We start from the raw sequence: 17,555 nt of genomic DNA, 5'->3' as shown, positions 1-17,555 counted from the left end.
ACATTCCATTCGGGGGCTATATCAAAAACAAAAAAAAGTCCTATACCCTAATGGTTATGGAACAAAGGTTTAGGGCAACAGATCCGAGGCCGGGGACTTTCATACGGCGACTATACAGTTCAGTAGGGACAACCGTCACCATTAAAGCTACTTTTGCTTTCGTGCCCTGCGGGGCCCTCTATACTGGGGTCCCACTTGGAATGTTTAGTGGTCGTATGGGAGTCACCGACCTCGGGATTGCAGGTCCTGAGGCCTTGTTATCTCTTTCTTGATACTGGACCCAGGCATATTTTCACAATAATTTCCAGCAGTCAAATTGTCAAATTTTGAAGCCAGTGTTACTAATATACACAATATATATATATAATGTTTTCTTTTTAGGGTATATATAGGTCAAACCTTAGATGCCGCATTGAAAGTATAAAAATAATCACCATATGTCAGGGTGGGTTATACCATTTATTTGAAATGGGGGTGTTTTTCAATTTTTTCAAAGTATGGAAATATACCAACTTTGTATAACTCATAAACCATATGGTATTGCTCCGATTTCAACATCGACCACAGCATGTTTTTGAGATGATACATTGGTCTTATGAAAACGTTACATTTAAAACACATCTGTATATACAGTGTTGCCAGACATTTTCCTATCTTTCGAAATTTAACACAAGTCTCACCTTTTGTTATATGATGTGAAAATGAAACTTCACCCTTTCAAGGAACATTTATTAGAAAGAGGGTTTTTTCATATCAAATTTATCAGTTATAATGGTCAGTGTTGTTCTAAACCACATGGGTGTTGCCACAATTGGGGTTTAATTGTGAGATGTGGATATTTTCAACTTTTTACAAGTCTTAAAAATACCAAAATACCATGGCATGCATTCTTATAGTATAGATGTAAAAATGAAACATCGACCTCGTCATATTGCGATGATACATTGACCTTAAGAAAAAGAAATTTTGATCGGGGGGGGGGGCAGGAAAAACATCAGTTTGTACAGTGTTGCCAGATATTTTCCTATTTTTTTCGAAATTCAACACAAGACTCACCCTAAGTTAAATGATATGAAAACATATATGAACATATCTTATTAGAAAAAAAGTTAATTTCATATTCAATTTGATCACCTGGGATGGTCAGTGTTATTCTAAGCCAAATGAGTGTTGCCATAGCTGGCCTTTTATATGACAATTTAGATATTTTAAGCTTTTTACAAGTCTTAAAAATAGTACACATTCCTAAAATTGTTGTGGAATGTACAATATTAAGGTTCAAAATTAACATAAGAACACTTAGTATGTAAATTTAAATTCTAAATTTGAGTTCGGAATATATTTCCTTCTATGCAGTATTGCCAGATATTATCACATATATTCAAAATTCAACGCATGTCTCACTTTAGGTTTTATTTTGTTTAAATCGCTGCCATGAATAAACCACATGGATGATACCACTATAAATGGACTTAATTTTATTTAGCTGCTTCTTTTTCACAAGCTCACACAAATTCATGTCATCAATGAGCAGGGGATGTTTGAATGACAGAGAATTAGCAACAATATCATGCATTTCAATTATCATTTCGTCTTCAGCATGACTTGAAATGTCATACTTTTGATTCTCCTGCGAGCTCCTCTCGGGAAAAGTAACTGGACATTAATTTTTCTTGCTGTAAAAAGGTTCAGTGTATTATTGTCTTTGACTATTCTGATATCTTTCGAGACATTTGATTGGATCTAGTCTGTTGCCCATTTCTTCCCCATATCTTTTTTGCAGGTATAGTTGGTTTGTGTGCTTCAATCATATGGGGTAGGCCTAATGTAAACATTATCTTACTCTTATATTATATACATCTCTTTTAAATGTAATAATCTTATGATATTTTAATTTCTTTTAGCCTTATTTATGCCTTTTTAATATCAAATTTGCTAACAAATTTTCCATTCCTAACTTTGTCTATGCAATCATCAATTCTTGGAATAGGATACGAGTCTGTCTTTGAATGGACATTTGCAGCTCTCAGATCGGCTACTAATCTGTATGAGCCACCAGGCTTGGGAACAATAATACAGGGTGTTCCAGAAAAAAATCCCGAACGAATATAATTGATCGTCAGTCGAGATATCGACATCAGAATCACAAAATTTAAAATGCATCGCATAGTTTAGTTTGTAGTGCACTACATACGAAAATTTTATTTGATTCAGTTGACTGGTTGCGAAGAAATGAACGATTACATAAGGCGTGCATCAATTCAGTTCATTCCAAGTTTGATCAACAGACACTTTTTTCATACTCGCTCACCGCTTCCTAAAGTTCGTGTATGTCATTAAATTTAGTCCATATTATCTATTTTATAATCGGACGGGGTTATGTCATTCATGCTTTCACTGAAGATGAATAACAGTTTGTCTGAGAAAACTTTGGTTTCTACAATTGGAAGCTTTTCAACTTCAATTCTTTATATTCTGCAAATATGTTATATTTTAACTTTCCAAAGAACATTTTGACCCAAGAATAACAATGATCAAGTGCTTACAGCTTTACGTGTGATTTTGGATACCATGCAATATTAATGTTGAAGTTTTAAAATATTAAAACTTTGCATTACAATTTCTTGGAAATATTCCAAAAAAATGAATGTGTGTGAGAAATTTAAGCCAGCTGGAATTCGTTATGCAATAATTCTTTATGCAACAATTATATCAACATTAACCAAAAAATATATTTACAAGTACAGAGCATTATCTTACATGCAAGCTTTCCTTTTTAATATCGTGCAGGTTTTCAAATTTGAACAAAACCTAATTAAATGATTTGCAAGAAACAGATTGTTTAAAAGAACAAAAAGGGTTTCACAGAACAAAATAATGAAGCACATTGACAGTTTAAACCACTAGTGCGCATTGTGTTGTGAATTATCTTCCTTTCAAACTTGGAATGAAGTGAATTGACGCATTCCTTGTGTAATCGCTCATTCCAGTAAAATTGGCGTAAAAGATGCAGAATAAGAAGGGCTACACGCTGATGTTTAGATTTTTGGATTCTAATGTCTATTACTCGACTTACGTCCAAATTCATTCGCCCGGTATTTTTTTCTGGGACACCCTGTACATGGTGAACTCTATTTACTACTACTTCCTCCAGCTCTTTATCATGATCAAATGTGACATTAGAATTGACATCTTTACTCTTGTCTACCTTGGCGATTGTGTCTACATAGGCATGTCTGTCTACATTATTAGCATGTTTTGATGTATACACAGGTTTCAAAATGCCACTGTTCTTTCAATTATACTCTTTGAGCATATTTATGTGGCATAACTGCCTGCCCTTGCGTATACCAGGAGTCTTGATAATAATCTACTTCACCCACTTTTTACTGTACCTCACATGGGCTATGATATCTGGCTTGTAATGGGTGTCATTGAATTGGAAACAGTACTAGAACATTGTCACCTGGTTTGAAAACTCTTTCCCGGGCATGTTTTTCATACCATTGTTTTATTTTGGCCTGACCCTGTTTCAAGTTTTCTTTGCCGATATCAGTTGCTCTGTCAAGCCTAAAATTGGAGAAATAATCCAATAAATTGATATCTGATTTCTCATTGAGCCAATTTTCTTTCAACAACTTTAAGGGTCCGCGTACTGTGTGTCCAAACGCTAACTCAAAATGACTTAATCCTAAAGTTTCCTGAACAGCTTCCACAGCAGCAAACAGCAATAAGTGTACTCCCTCATCCCAGTCCTTCTGATAGTCCAAACAATATGTCCTGATTATGTTTTTCAACGTTTGATGGAACCTTTCTAGTGCACCTTGTGATTCTGGATGGTAAGCACTTGAGGTATACTGTTCTATACCTAATTGATACATGGCCTGCTGAAATACTCCAGACGTAAAGTTTGATCCTTGATCTGACTGAATGGACTTGGGGAGCCCGACAAATGTGAAGAACTTTGTTAAAGCTTTCAGTATAGTCACTGCTTTAATATTTCTCGAGGGCATGGCTTCAGGAAATGAAGAGCAAAACGTAGCAGTTAAGTATCACAAAGTCAAATTTATTTGCCAAAGCTTTTCGCCATCAAGGCTTCTTCAGGGCAAAGCTGAAACATGGACAGCATTTGGTTCAGCCGAACACCGAGGTATTTGACAGAATGTCGGAAGGATATGTCAGAATTCAAAATCTGGATGGTATTATCTTCTATGTTAACTTGTTTGGTGAGAGATGATGTACCAACGGTTAAGATCTCGGTCTTGTCAGTGTTTAGCATAAGTTTGTTACTATTCATCCAACTCAAGACGGAACTAATACAGTTTTGAATAGAAAATATGGTAAGCCCAAAGTTCATGGGAGAGTCAGGTTGCGAGAGTTTCCGTTTCGTCGGCGTACTTGTGGAAATCACACTTGCGCATGGTAATAATGTCAGATAAAGGCTGAGAATAAAGAGTGAATAAAACCGGCCTAAGTACGGAACCTTGGGGGACTCCGTACTGTAATGGAAATGGAAATGGAAACCACACCATTAATATTCACATATTAACACATGTCAGCCACGCATGTAGTGAACCATTTAAGTACGACTCTCTTTGCTTGGACCTGATTTTATCAACAACCAAAACATTATCTCCAACATACAGACCCACTCTGGTATACACTGTGCAACACTTCTAAGTTCCCCCTAATACTTTTAAAAATAAGTCGAAAAATATTTAACGAAATGTAAAAATATTTAAAAAAAAATGTATGGGCCTATTTGTTTTGCCCCTGTAGACCAATTTATAGCGTCATACACCATTGCGTTCAGTCACAATGGCTAATTATGTAAGAAAAGAGGCCGTTTTCAAAGTTGCACGTGAGCCCATAGCAGTCAGGTTTTCTTTGATTAGGAATTCAATCATGTTTCACCGTTGTTCATCACCGATTAACAACGGTGCGTCATGCGTCGTCTGCGTGGTTTACCTCGCGAGGGCAGCTAAACTGTCGGAGCGAAGTAAATCACGCAGACACGAGTTGTTAATCGATGATGAACAACGGCGAAACATAATCGAATCCCTTTGTAGCAACGAAAACAAGCTAAAGATCGTCTAATTAACACGATTATTTCATGAGGAAAGACCAGTTTAGCCATTACCACTAAAACACAAGAAGATCGATGCTTTCCTGTTGATAGCAGCAAACGAACTACTGAATAAAATAGCAATATTTAGCCGCTTCCTCCAAAATAATGAAAACAACATGTATCGCGTATACGCGATTCCATTAACTTGGGTTCGCGTATACGCTACTGGAAAAGTGGGGATTCATAACGGATTACCAGCGATTGGCGCCTGTACAAAGGTATAGGAAGAGCTTTTGAACAAACACATGAATAGGCCTGGCCTGCTGTATTGTTTTCGAGATGACTCCTATGGACTCAGATGCACCTTTTAACACAATTTAAAACGGTCTCTTTTTACATATTGAACCATTGTGACTGAACGCAATGACGTGTGACGCTATAATTTGTTCCATAGGTGTAAATAAGACTTTTTACAAGTTTGCATGTTGTCAAATATTTCTCGATTTATTTAAAAAGGTACTTAGGTGGGAACTTAGAAATTGTGCACCCTGCATCTGATCACGACATTGTTACCTGTGACATCAACGTTTCTCTCAAATGGAAACGAAATCATATCAGGAAAATATACCAATAATAACAAAGCTGATGTTAACTCCCTGAAGCGTTCACTTTAGAAAGAAACTGACACCTTTTTTTTTGCAAATCACTCTGAGCAACATTCTGTTGATTCAAATTGGACAGTATTCAAAGAAATAGTGAACTCACACATGGAGCGATTCGTACCTCACAAAATGTCTAAAAGCAATCAGTCCTATCCATGGATAAAACGAGACAGGTTGTATAGAAGGTACAAATCACTGATTCGCCATCCAAAAGAAAACTTTTGAAAGCTTACAAGAAGCAGAGAAACAATGTCACTAGTCTCATTCGTGATAAAAAAAAAATTGTTACATGAATAATGTTGTTGGTCCCTCATTGGATACAAACCCTAAACAGTTTTGGACCTATGTGAAGTCCCTAAAAAGGGAATCCTTGGGCATCTCCCTCTTATTGTTGACAACAAGATATTTTCTACTGACAAGGAATAGCAGTGTCACTCAACAATCAATTTACCTCGGTTTTTACCAAGGGAAATATGGACTCGGTACCATCAAAAGGGTCATCACCTTTTCAAAACAATCCCGATTTGGTAATTGACATCAACGGATTATAAAGCAATTGCAAGATCTTAAATGTAACAAGGCCAGTGGACCAGATAACACATCTTACAAATTTCTAGTATATACCTGGGTCCTACAGTACACTTCATCTTACAACAATCATACAGCTCCAGTACATTACATCAGATTGGAAGAAAGCGTTGGTCACCGGTATCTACAAGAAAGGCACTAAATCTAAGCCAGAGAATTACCGCCCGGTAAGCTTAACCTGTATTTGCTCAAAAATCATGGAGCATATCATCTTGTCTAACACTGCAAAACACCTAGCAGGTAACAAAATCATAATAGACCAGCAGCATGGTTTCTTAAAAAGATGTCCTGCGTGACTCAACTTCTTCAAGCTACCCATGATTGGGCCAAGGTGTTGAACCGTGGTGGTCAGACGGACGTTTTGCTACTAGATTCTAGCAAAGCGTTTGATAAAGTTCCTCATCATAGACTGTCTATCAAGCTTGACTTCTATGGCATCAGAGGGATGACCCTTCAGTGGATACAAGAATATCTATCTGGGCGTGAGCAATGTGTATCAGTCAACGGCATACACTCCAAGTGGACACCAGTTACATCAGGCGTACCACAGGGCTCCGTCTTAGGGCTGACCCTTTTCTGATTTATAACAACGACATAGCGTGAGTTCAACCCTCAGTCTGTTTACGGATGATAGTATTTGAAACGGGGAAATAAAAAATGCAGAAGACCAAACTACGCTTCAAAATGACCTTCAAAAAGTCTTCAATTGGGCTGACGAGTGGCAAATGTGTTTCAATGCATCAAAATGCGAATTCTTCCAAATTACACGCATAATCAAACCACTGAAGCACATCTTCAGTGTGGATGGTCAAAACATCTCGTAATCTTCCAAAGATAAGTACCTGGGAGTTACCATCAACAAACACCTAGACTGGAAAGACCACTTCCAGAGTTTAACATCCAGAGTTCGTAGCACTCTAGGCGTCCTCAGGCGAAATTTATCTGCGTGCCCCAGGGAAGTTAAGGAGCGTGCATACCAAGTATCGTTGCGCCCGAAGTTGGAGTATTCATCAGCAGCTTGAGCCCATACGCCAGTGGTCAAGTGAATTCCTTAGAATCTGTGCTCGGTTTGTCACTAACAACTTTGAAAGGACAGCCAGTGTTACTGAGATGCTCCAGGATCTTCAATGGGATACTACTCTGACTACTCGGCAGTAAAGGACACAGCGTCCTTCAAAACTAGCATGAGGATTTACATTGGTTCTGTAATAGACCTTTCTATATGTAATTTAATAATTTGCATAATTTTATTAGCATAAATGACCATTAACATACTTGCAAATGACGCGCTAGTGCGCCCTAATAACTTATTAGCACATCTTACGCTATTATTACAGCTAGTAGCGCTTCCCACGAAAATATCGCCTACCTTACAATTTTGCCAAATTACTTAATTAGCACACCTAGCAATACATACATATACCTACATACAACAAGGCTTTTATAACCCGCCATTTCATAAAGACCACAGCGGGTGTGATGATACAGCAAAACAATATTAAATCAACAAGCACAAAATATAATGAAAGAGCAAACAAATATAAATGCAATAATTACAAACTCATTTTGGAAAGAGATATGATTTTAAATTTTTCTTGAAGATATTAAGCGATTTGGCAGTGCGCAGATCAATTGCGATTTTGTTCCATAGTCTTGGTGCATAGTAATAAAAAGATCTATCAGCAGCAGATTGGAGATTCCGTGGATGAATTTTGTGTTCCATAAGCCGGGTAGTATCTGTAGACGAGCGCAAGCCACTACGAGATGATGTGTAAGTAGTTAAGTTTGAAGCAAGATATGGCGGAGCAATGTTATATATACACTTAAAAACAAGAACCAGAATTTTAAATTGGATACGTTCCTGTACAGTCAACCAATCTAACTGTCTCAGATATGGTGTAGCATGATCACGTTTGTTGGCACAGTGAATGAGTTTAACAGCCTAGTTTTGTAACCGTTGAAGTTTGGCAAGGTCCACCTGGTTTGATCCCAAAATTAGTGCATATCCGTAATCTAAACGAGAGGGTACAAGAGCTCTAATGATGTGATGACAAGAATCTGTGTCTAGAAACCGACGTATGCGCGAGATATTGCGGAGTTGAAAAGTGATGGACTTGCAGAGTCCGGAAATATGAGGAGACATAGACATGTGAGTGTCAAACAAGATGCCCAAATTGCGAACAGTATCTGAAGGGTGGACACTTTCAGTACCAAGTTGGAGATGAACTGGCGGCATATTGTGTTTGTTATTATGTGACACTGCTACAAAAAAAACTCAGTCTTAACCCAGCAATAACAGCGCTAATAACGCACCTCGTGCTAGTGAGCATTATTAGCGCTAATAACGCACCTCGCTTTGAGCGCTATTAGCGTACCTTGTGATATTAGCGCTAATAGCGCCTACCATGCTAAAATGTTTCAATGTTATAAACGTTTAACACATTTGTAAATGACGCCCTCACGACCGCTAATAATGCTATTAACATAATTGCGAATAACACGCTAATATACGCTATTGGCGCTAATAACGTTATTAGCACACCTCATGCCATTCCGCAAATGTTCAGGTTATTAGCGTAATTAGCATTAGCGTGACATCAGCGCCACTAGCGTTATTAGCAACAGAATAGCATAAAATTGCTAATTCGCTACAGAGTAGCGCTAGCGCGCTATTTCGCCAATCCCGCACCTTTATGGCATAACAGCTCTTTATAACGTGCCGGTACCAGCTTCAGTACATATGCTGCTCACGGCACCTAATGGTCCAGTATTAATTGCAAATAGTTTGATGATAGGTCCCACTTTGCACAATTACACCTCTAACTTACACCAGCTTAAAGGCCCCATGTCACATGGGGGAAAATGGGAAATCACACTAAAGCTATTCTTCTTTTTAATTATTTGAAAATATTTTTCATATTTCCACTTTTAGTTTTCTAAATGTGTTCTGGTTTTAAATTTTTTCTGGTGATTTTACTCTTTTTTAAATATTTTTAAGCAATTTTTGAATATTTCCTGTGATTTCACTCTTTTTTTGTAATTGTTGAAGCGATTTTTGAAGATTTTCTGCGATTTTACTAATTTTTTGCCAATTTTGAAATATTTACTGTGATTTCACAATTTTTGGCATATTTTAAAAATATATCCCGGAATGCTAGAAATTTGAGGGTGTTTTTAGATTATTTCCTGTGATTTACAATTTTTTGCACTTTTTAAAAATATTTCCTGCGATTTAACAATTTTTTTGGCATTTTTTGTAAATTTCTTACAATTGTGTAATAATTTTGGAAGTTTCAAAATATTTCTTGGCATTTTACCATTTTTTATTACACTAAAGAAGACATGTGAATTCCCAAGAAAAAGTCTCTTTTTTAGGAGTGGGAATTCCAATAAAAAGGGTCATAACCCTGGTTATATAGCTCCCGGGGGGTCCTCGAAAAAAATTTACGGGGATGTGCCACGCAGACTTTCGGATGCTGACTTTCTCTATACCTACTTTTTGCTGATTTTGCCACCCATCAGTATACCAATTATCCACAAAAAGCACCCAAATTTGCCCTAATTGGGCGCTTTTAGGGCCACTTTTCCCCAAATGCGCCCAATTGGGCGCATTGGTCTCCACCGAAAACCCACCCATTGATATACCAAAATTGCTGAAAAGGTACCCCAAAACCGTGGCACATCCCCGTATACCTTCAACCAGGGAGAACCCCCTCCGGGATATAGCTGCACAATGTGTGCATGGCTGGGACCACTATCACTATATTTTTGCTGAACCATAAAATGGTATTAGCGTATTTATGTTACTTGCTTACGCCCTACTTATTGACTAACCTTTTGGTCTGATATGGACATATCTTGAAATGCCACAAGGATATGACCCCAAGTGAGTCAAATGAAAGAGAAGAAAGTAAAGAATATAATAGAAATATTTCCCCACCCGGGGGTGACACTCATCATAAGACCCAGGGTCAATATTCATATAGGTCCTTTTCATATCTCAAAATACGAAAAAGGTATGACCTCCCGAGTGGTGTTAAATGAAAGAGATAAAGTAAGGAATATAATAAAAAATAATTTCCCAACCGGGGGTGACACTCCTCATAAGACCCGGGTAAATATTCATATATTGGGTCCTCTTTATATCTCGAAACGCCAAGAAGTTATTAGGCCTACCCTCTGAATGGTGTCAAATGAAAAACACCAAAGTAAAGAATATACAAAAATAATTTCCCCACTGGGGGTAACACTCCTCATAAGATCTGGGTCAATATTCATATTTTGGGTCCTTTTTATATCTCAAATTGCCAAGAAGGTATGAACCCCCGAGTAGTGTCAAATGATATAGAAAGAAGTAAAGAATGTATTAAAATTATTTTTTCCACCGAGGGTGACACTCCTCACCAGACCTGGGTCAATATTCACATTTGGGTCCTTTTCATATCTCGAAATCCCAAGAAGATACGACCCCAAGAGTGTTATCAAATGAAAGAGAAAAAGTACAGAATATAATAAAAAATAATTTCCCCACCAGGGGTGACACTCCTCTTAAGACTCTGGTCAAAATTCCTATTTTGGGTCTATATTCCAAAATCTCAAGAAGGTTTGACCCTCCGGGTGACAGTGGTATACACAATACTGCCGAAGCACCATGGTTCAGCTATGGTGCGGTAAAACCGCTCTATATAGTTCTTTTCAATCAGTTTCACTCTATTTTGGCAAAAATGCCCTTCCCAAAGGCATGTTTTTCCTGGATGGTTTTGTTGCCATTTATTGTAGGCCTACCCTCTTTTTGGACTCAATTTAGCATAGCTGGTTGAGCAGTGTTGCTGAATTTTGTAAATGTAAATAGGGATTGTTGACTGGAGGAATGGTTTGGATTCCTCCATTTGAAATCCACACCCTTGTGGAAGATTTTGGAACAGGTACATGGTTTGAACCAATCCAGATCCAAAATATTTATTCAAAATGGTAGAAAAGTGTGGAAGATTTTGTAATTCCAACCAAATTCAACAGTTAAAGCAATGTCAGATCCAACCATTTTCAACAAATGTAACAGCCATTTCCAATGATATAACTGGACAAATATCCACCTTGACATCATAATTGCTGCTGTAGACATGGTTAGCCTATGTAAATGTAAAATTACCTCATCATGTACTATTATTATGGGCGTATATAATGCAGCAAAAAGCAGAAATGTGTAGGTCATCACAGGACGAATCCATGTTATCCAAAACAGTCTAATTTCTCTTGACTCATATTAAATTCGGATCCAACCATTTTCAACAAATGTGGCTCATATCAAATTACTGGTGATATCTTACAATTAAACCTCATTATGTTTTAATAGATGTGAGGAACTGCAAAAACAGTGTTTAGAAAGTGAAGGCAAGAATGTGTTTAGAAATGTGTTTAGAAATATGGATGTCAAATGTTTAGAAATTGAACACCATCACTGACCAATGTTCAGAAATTTGATACGTGATGTTTAACTTCTAAACGTGTTTACACAGTGAAGGCAAAATTGTGTTTAGAAAAGTGGTTTTTTTTTGCAGTGTAGGTTTTTTGATAGCCAGTACACCTTTTTTTCCAATGGACATTTTATTGTGAAATGTCATTGTACAAGGAATACATTAAAAACATTTCCACATAGCCCCCGAACATGCCGAATGAAAAGTATTTAATTATCTTTATAATCACTCAAAAAGCATTTTGTGCGAATTTTACATCCGAACTAGGTGCTATTAAATTTTTATGAGCCTTTTTATTTTACATGTAAAGTCTATGGGGGTGATGATTAGAAATGGAAAACCCTCATTTTGGGCCATTTTGGGCCCATAAAAAAAGAATAGCACTTAGTTTAGATGCTGAGTGAGTACAAACATAATTAAATACATTTCATTCGGGGGCTATAGCAAAAACAAAAAATGTCCTATACCTCAATGGCTATGGAACAAAGGTGAGCATGTCAGCACCAACCAATAGAGGTTATCCACTTTACTCATGTGTGACCTCTAACAAAAGGTGCTGGTTCCCGTAGTATTCCTCATTCAAACCAATTCAATGCACGACCTCGGGAGTTACGTGCATGACTTTGGCGGGCTATTTTGAAACATGCAGGTACTTCTTTTGAAAGTCCTAAACAAGGTATAGCAGTCGCTGATAGGATATGCAGCTTATAGAACACGGATAACCTCTATTCTGTATTGACTGTCCTTTTTTAATAACATCACCCATGCTACCGGTATATAACCCTAACCACTGCCCTAACCCTAAACCTAATCCTAACTCTGATGCCTAACCCCCTCCATAAACCATAAACCTAATTCTAGAAATAGGCTATACTAAATAAAAACATAAAAATCCATTAGCATGCCCATGTAACAGTAACATAGCCAGGAATTTTCGGGGTGGATAAATGGGAGGGGATGGCAATTTTCAAGTGGGGCAAAATACAAGATGTCCCATAAAATGGTTACATGTAGAAGATGAACCGGATTTTGCGATGGTACAACAAAACACTCATTTTTTTCAGATATTATTTACCGGGGGGCACTTCAATATGAAATGGATATAGGTGTGTAGGGCTGGCACTTTCGCAGTAAGGGGCATTCGGTGAGAGCAAAATGTAAAAAATATGGGGTCATTGGGTGAGAGCATGATTTTTGGCATCCGGTGAGAGCAAAATGTAAAAATATGGGGTCATTGGGTGAGAACATGACAAAAACAGCGTCAAAAAAACCCAAAAATAGGTAACAAAATCAGTGATAAATGAAAGTTGCTGTACAAATTGAAAAGTAAGGGTCTTTGGGTGACAGATCAAATGGAAAAATAAGGGGTCTTCGGGTGACAGAACATGTGTTCGTAAATAAAATGGGGGATTTGGGTGAGAGCGACGCTGAAAAAGGGGGTCTTAACAGCCCTACATTACGCGTCACCTCCAAAGTGGGAGTGCCCCCCGGATTATTTATTCATCCTTCTTGTAATGAACACAAGCACATCTTTGTTTTGATACTTATTGTTATTATTTTATATTTTTATTTTGGTTTGGTTTTTTTCATGGTTGAACTTATTGCACCACATTGGCGTAGCGTGAGTCATTCTATCATTCCTATGGATCTAGAAATGGAGTAAAAAATAACCCGTAAAATGTGGTAAAAAATTACACCTAAAATTGATGTAGGGGTTTGAAGCCGCCCTCGCTCTTGACCTTGCCTGTCCTGCAATGAATAAGTTTGATCAGGAAGTGAGATCTCACTTCCCTGGTTTGATAGTTATGGAAAAGCAACCTAATTGGTTTCAGGAGCTTTCAGGCCCGGCTTTCAGGATCATGTTCGACCACAGACATATTCAGCTCCATTGGTATAGCAAAAGGAAGAATAAGTGATAGGAACTCAGTAAACGCAGAAGGTTTTTACAGAAAATGTTTAAATGTCTGGTTATATAAAGGGTATATATATTAACATGATAAAACATTTGAATAACAACATTTTTGAAAGTGTTGGCAAAATATTTTGCAAACATATTTGCCAAACACTATTTTACAATAACATTTTGAAATGTTAGTAGTGTTTTGCATCATCATAATCATCACCATCACCATCATCATCATCATCATCATCATCATCATCATCATTATCATTATCATCATCATCATCATTCATCATCATCTTCGCCTAAACTCTTATGTCTTTCATCAGTTAATTGTTGAATCTCTAATGGTTGTAGGCCAATGTCGCTCTTGATGTGTCAGGGTATTGAAATTGCCTTGCGAATGCAATAACCAGCAAAACTATGTAAAAGATTGAGTTTCCACTCTTTCAAGGAGTTAAACGAAGGACAGCCCGGTTTTTGATTGGAAAACACTCTGAAATGAGAGAAAGTACATATTCTTTAGACAATATTCTCTCTCAATATACAGAGTACTTTTTTCAAAAAAAATTGTCCACTCAAAAAGGTGTTGTCCTCCATTTCCCTCTTTCACTCTTTTTTTCCACTCGCTTCACTCGATCGGTGTACATTTAGAGAGCATATTGTAGCTAAAATGCTATATTTTCTGAAAACATACTTTTTTTCTGAGTTCATTGTTAGAAAAACATCCTAACTTGCATAAATTTGTATATTCTTGAGCAGCAAAACTAAAAACACAGCAGCTGCTCTGTACTGTAAAATTTTGGAAACAAATTATGCATATGAATATAAAGTATATATTTTAATAAAAGTAACTCAAAATATAAACACCAGAAATGTTCATATTTTATAACATGCTTCTCCGTCAGCATTAAAAGCATCATTCCGCAACGCAAAAGTATCATTTATTAGCACTGCAATTTTAAAATAAGGTTTATTTTCATTAAAACTAGAATGCAAAGCAAATTTATTCATCCTTATCTAATGAAACAAAAATAATTTTCAAAAAGTCTAATTTGCGGTGGTAATGACCAATTAAAGTTGCATCATTCCGCAACGTTGCGGAATGATGAATAATTCATAATGCACCAGTTTGAAAAAAATTAATCACAATTTTGGGTTTAATTATGAATTATCATGATTATCTTTACAGTAATTGATGTTTCAGCACTGCCTGAACCATTCTAAGTGACATTTCCCCTGCAAAACCCCTTGCATCATTACGCAACGCGATAAGGATTCATGGATTGCAAGGAATTTTTAAATTTACGATAAAATAAAAACAGTGATGAATATTTCTTGATAGATGGTGATAGTTGTTATTGATACTTGTTATGTTACATCCTGTGGCTAACATCCAGTCCTCAATTTCGCTTCCAAGAATTTTAGACTAGCAGAATGTTGACGTACGGGTAATGTTAATTTCAGAATGTGACCTTGCAACACAAATTATCGGATAAAAAAATAGGTAATAAATATTTTTGGATAAATATTAATATTTGTCAGCTAACATAATTAGCTAAGTATATAAAACACAATTTACTCAAATGTATTTTTATTTTCAAACATGGACTGCTTTTCATTTTCCATGGGATTTTACACACAGTCTCATTCCGCAACGCTCCTGGCAATCATTCCAAAGTTGCAAAAAATGTTTTCTCTAAATGGACTCTAAATGCCGAAGAAAAATCTCGGGAACTTGGAAAACTAATTTTCCATGATCTGTGGGGCACTCTGGACATTTTGTGAGAAATTGTTTAAGCTCTAGCATCCGCAGCATTGGGATAGGCATCTGCTATCTACTGAAGATAGCGAAATTCACAGAATTAGTCATTTCTGATTGGTTTGTCTGTTTATGTGCACACATGTAGTGATTTTCTTCACTTGTTCTATAGTGTACATTAATTTTGTATTGTATACCTGACACTGCTGTCTGTAGGCTCTGGAATTGGTCATATTTGCCCATTGAACTTTACCTATTTTTGAGCCTACATTTGTTGTTTGGTTTAGCTTGGTGTCACATCATGTGCACACCATGTTGGTTTACATTGCACTTTTTCTTTTTCTTTTTACGAGTCAAATGTTAAATAGATGTACTAGAAAATAAAGTAGAAATTAACATGACCATAATATCCTTGCTGACATAATCAACACTATGGTTGGTGGGAAACATGACCTGGCAGTGTTTGCATTCATAAACTAAGACAACTAAAGAGGACACGCAATAGAGAATATGTTGTTGGTTCAATAAAGGAGATCCCAAGGCTTGATTTAATACAAGGAGTGTCATTTCTTTCAAATATCTAATTTTTCTCAAGCGGAGGAAACACACAAAACCTTTGTTTTTGGTATTTTTTTGGCCTGAACTTACCCAGCAAACACAAAACGTTTTCGACATCATTCGCAAAAGGTTATAAAAGGTTGTCAGAAAACGTTTAAATGTCGGGTTACATGGGTTACATAAAGGGTATATTAAGGGTATAAAACGTTTTCATAACATGAAAAACATTTTTTGATAATCTACTGCCCAGCAAACACAAAATATTTTACAGATTAAAACGTATTAATGTCGGGTTATATAAAGGGTATAAAAACGTTTTAATAACATTCCAAAAACATTTGTGAAAATTTGATACAAAACATTCTAAACAGAATGTTATGTTGGGGTTAAAGATATATTTTGCGAAAAATGTTTGCCCAAAATATTTGCAATAACGTTTTAAAAACGTTTTCATGACCTTTATATAACATATAACCCGACATTTAAATGTTATTAAAACGTTTTGAAAATAACATCTTAAGAACATTTCTGTGTTTGCTGGGCGCAAATAGTTTAACATAATGTTATTTAAGTGTTGACAAAATATTTGGCAAAATATGTTTGCAAAAATAGTTTACAATATCATTTTGAAAACATTTTAAAAATATTATTGTAGTGTGTTTTCATACAAAACGTTTTAAAACGTTTTCTGGACCTTTATATAACCCGACATTTTAATGTTATTAAAACGTTTTTACCTAAACCAAAAGCCAAAATAAGACTTATTCAACGTTTTTGTGTTTGCTGGGTAAGTATAGTATCATCCAGACCAATGGAAATATAAATACGATTGTTGGCTTCCTTCACTAATTTATAAGATCAGTGTATAATATTCAGAAGTACAGTTAAATCATGGCATTCTGACATTTTGGCATTATTTTGCAATAATTTTGGTGCACTAAAATCATACATTCTCAATTCAATTGGTGCAAAACGATGCAAATTAAGACCAAGCACCAGATAAGATACCGTTTTTGTAAGTATGGAAGTCTTACCATTTAAAAGCATTAAAAAACAAGGATGTTTTATGCATTGTGACATTATTAGAACGTTGACTTGTGACAACATTGCACAATTTCAGTGACAAGATAACTCTAAAAATATCTTTTGCATTATCGTTAGAGTTAGCATCCAAAGTCTGCGGAATGTTTTCCTATGGACTGAATTATCATGATAATTGATTATCCTAAATCACAATAAACATGGCTTTGGTCTGGATTGAATCAAATACTTCATGAATTTTCATCATCAGCATGATCTGGGGCTGATCATAGACATTGTTTTGCAAGGAACATGTCCTGCTTGTTTGTCAAAACATGTACAAAAATATGAAGAGGTTTATGTTTTTTAACACAAGATAGTGTTAAAAGTGTGCTTTTTAACACTATCTTGTGTTAAAAAACATAAACATATTTTTATGTGTTTTAGTGTTTATAGATTAACACCCCTATACCTTCACTGTACAAACCTTGTCCATTAAACTTAAAGTGTTCAAGCGTTTATT

This window comes from Amphiura filiformis, chromosome 14 (assembly GCF_039555335.1).
Source record: "Amphiura filiformis chromosome 14, Afil_fr2py, whole genome shotgun sequence".
NCBI classification, from domain to species: Eukaryota; Metazoa; Echinodermata; class Ophiuroidea; order Amphilepidida; family Amphiuridae; genus Amphiura; species Amphiura filiformis.
This window is presented reverse-complemented; position numbering follows the sequence as displayed.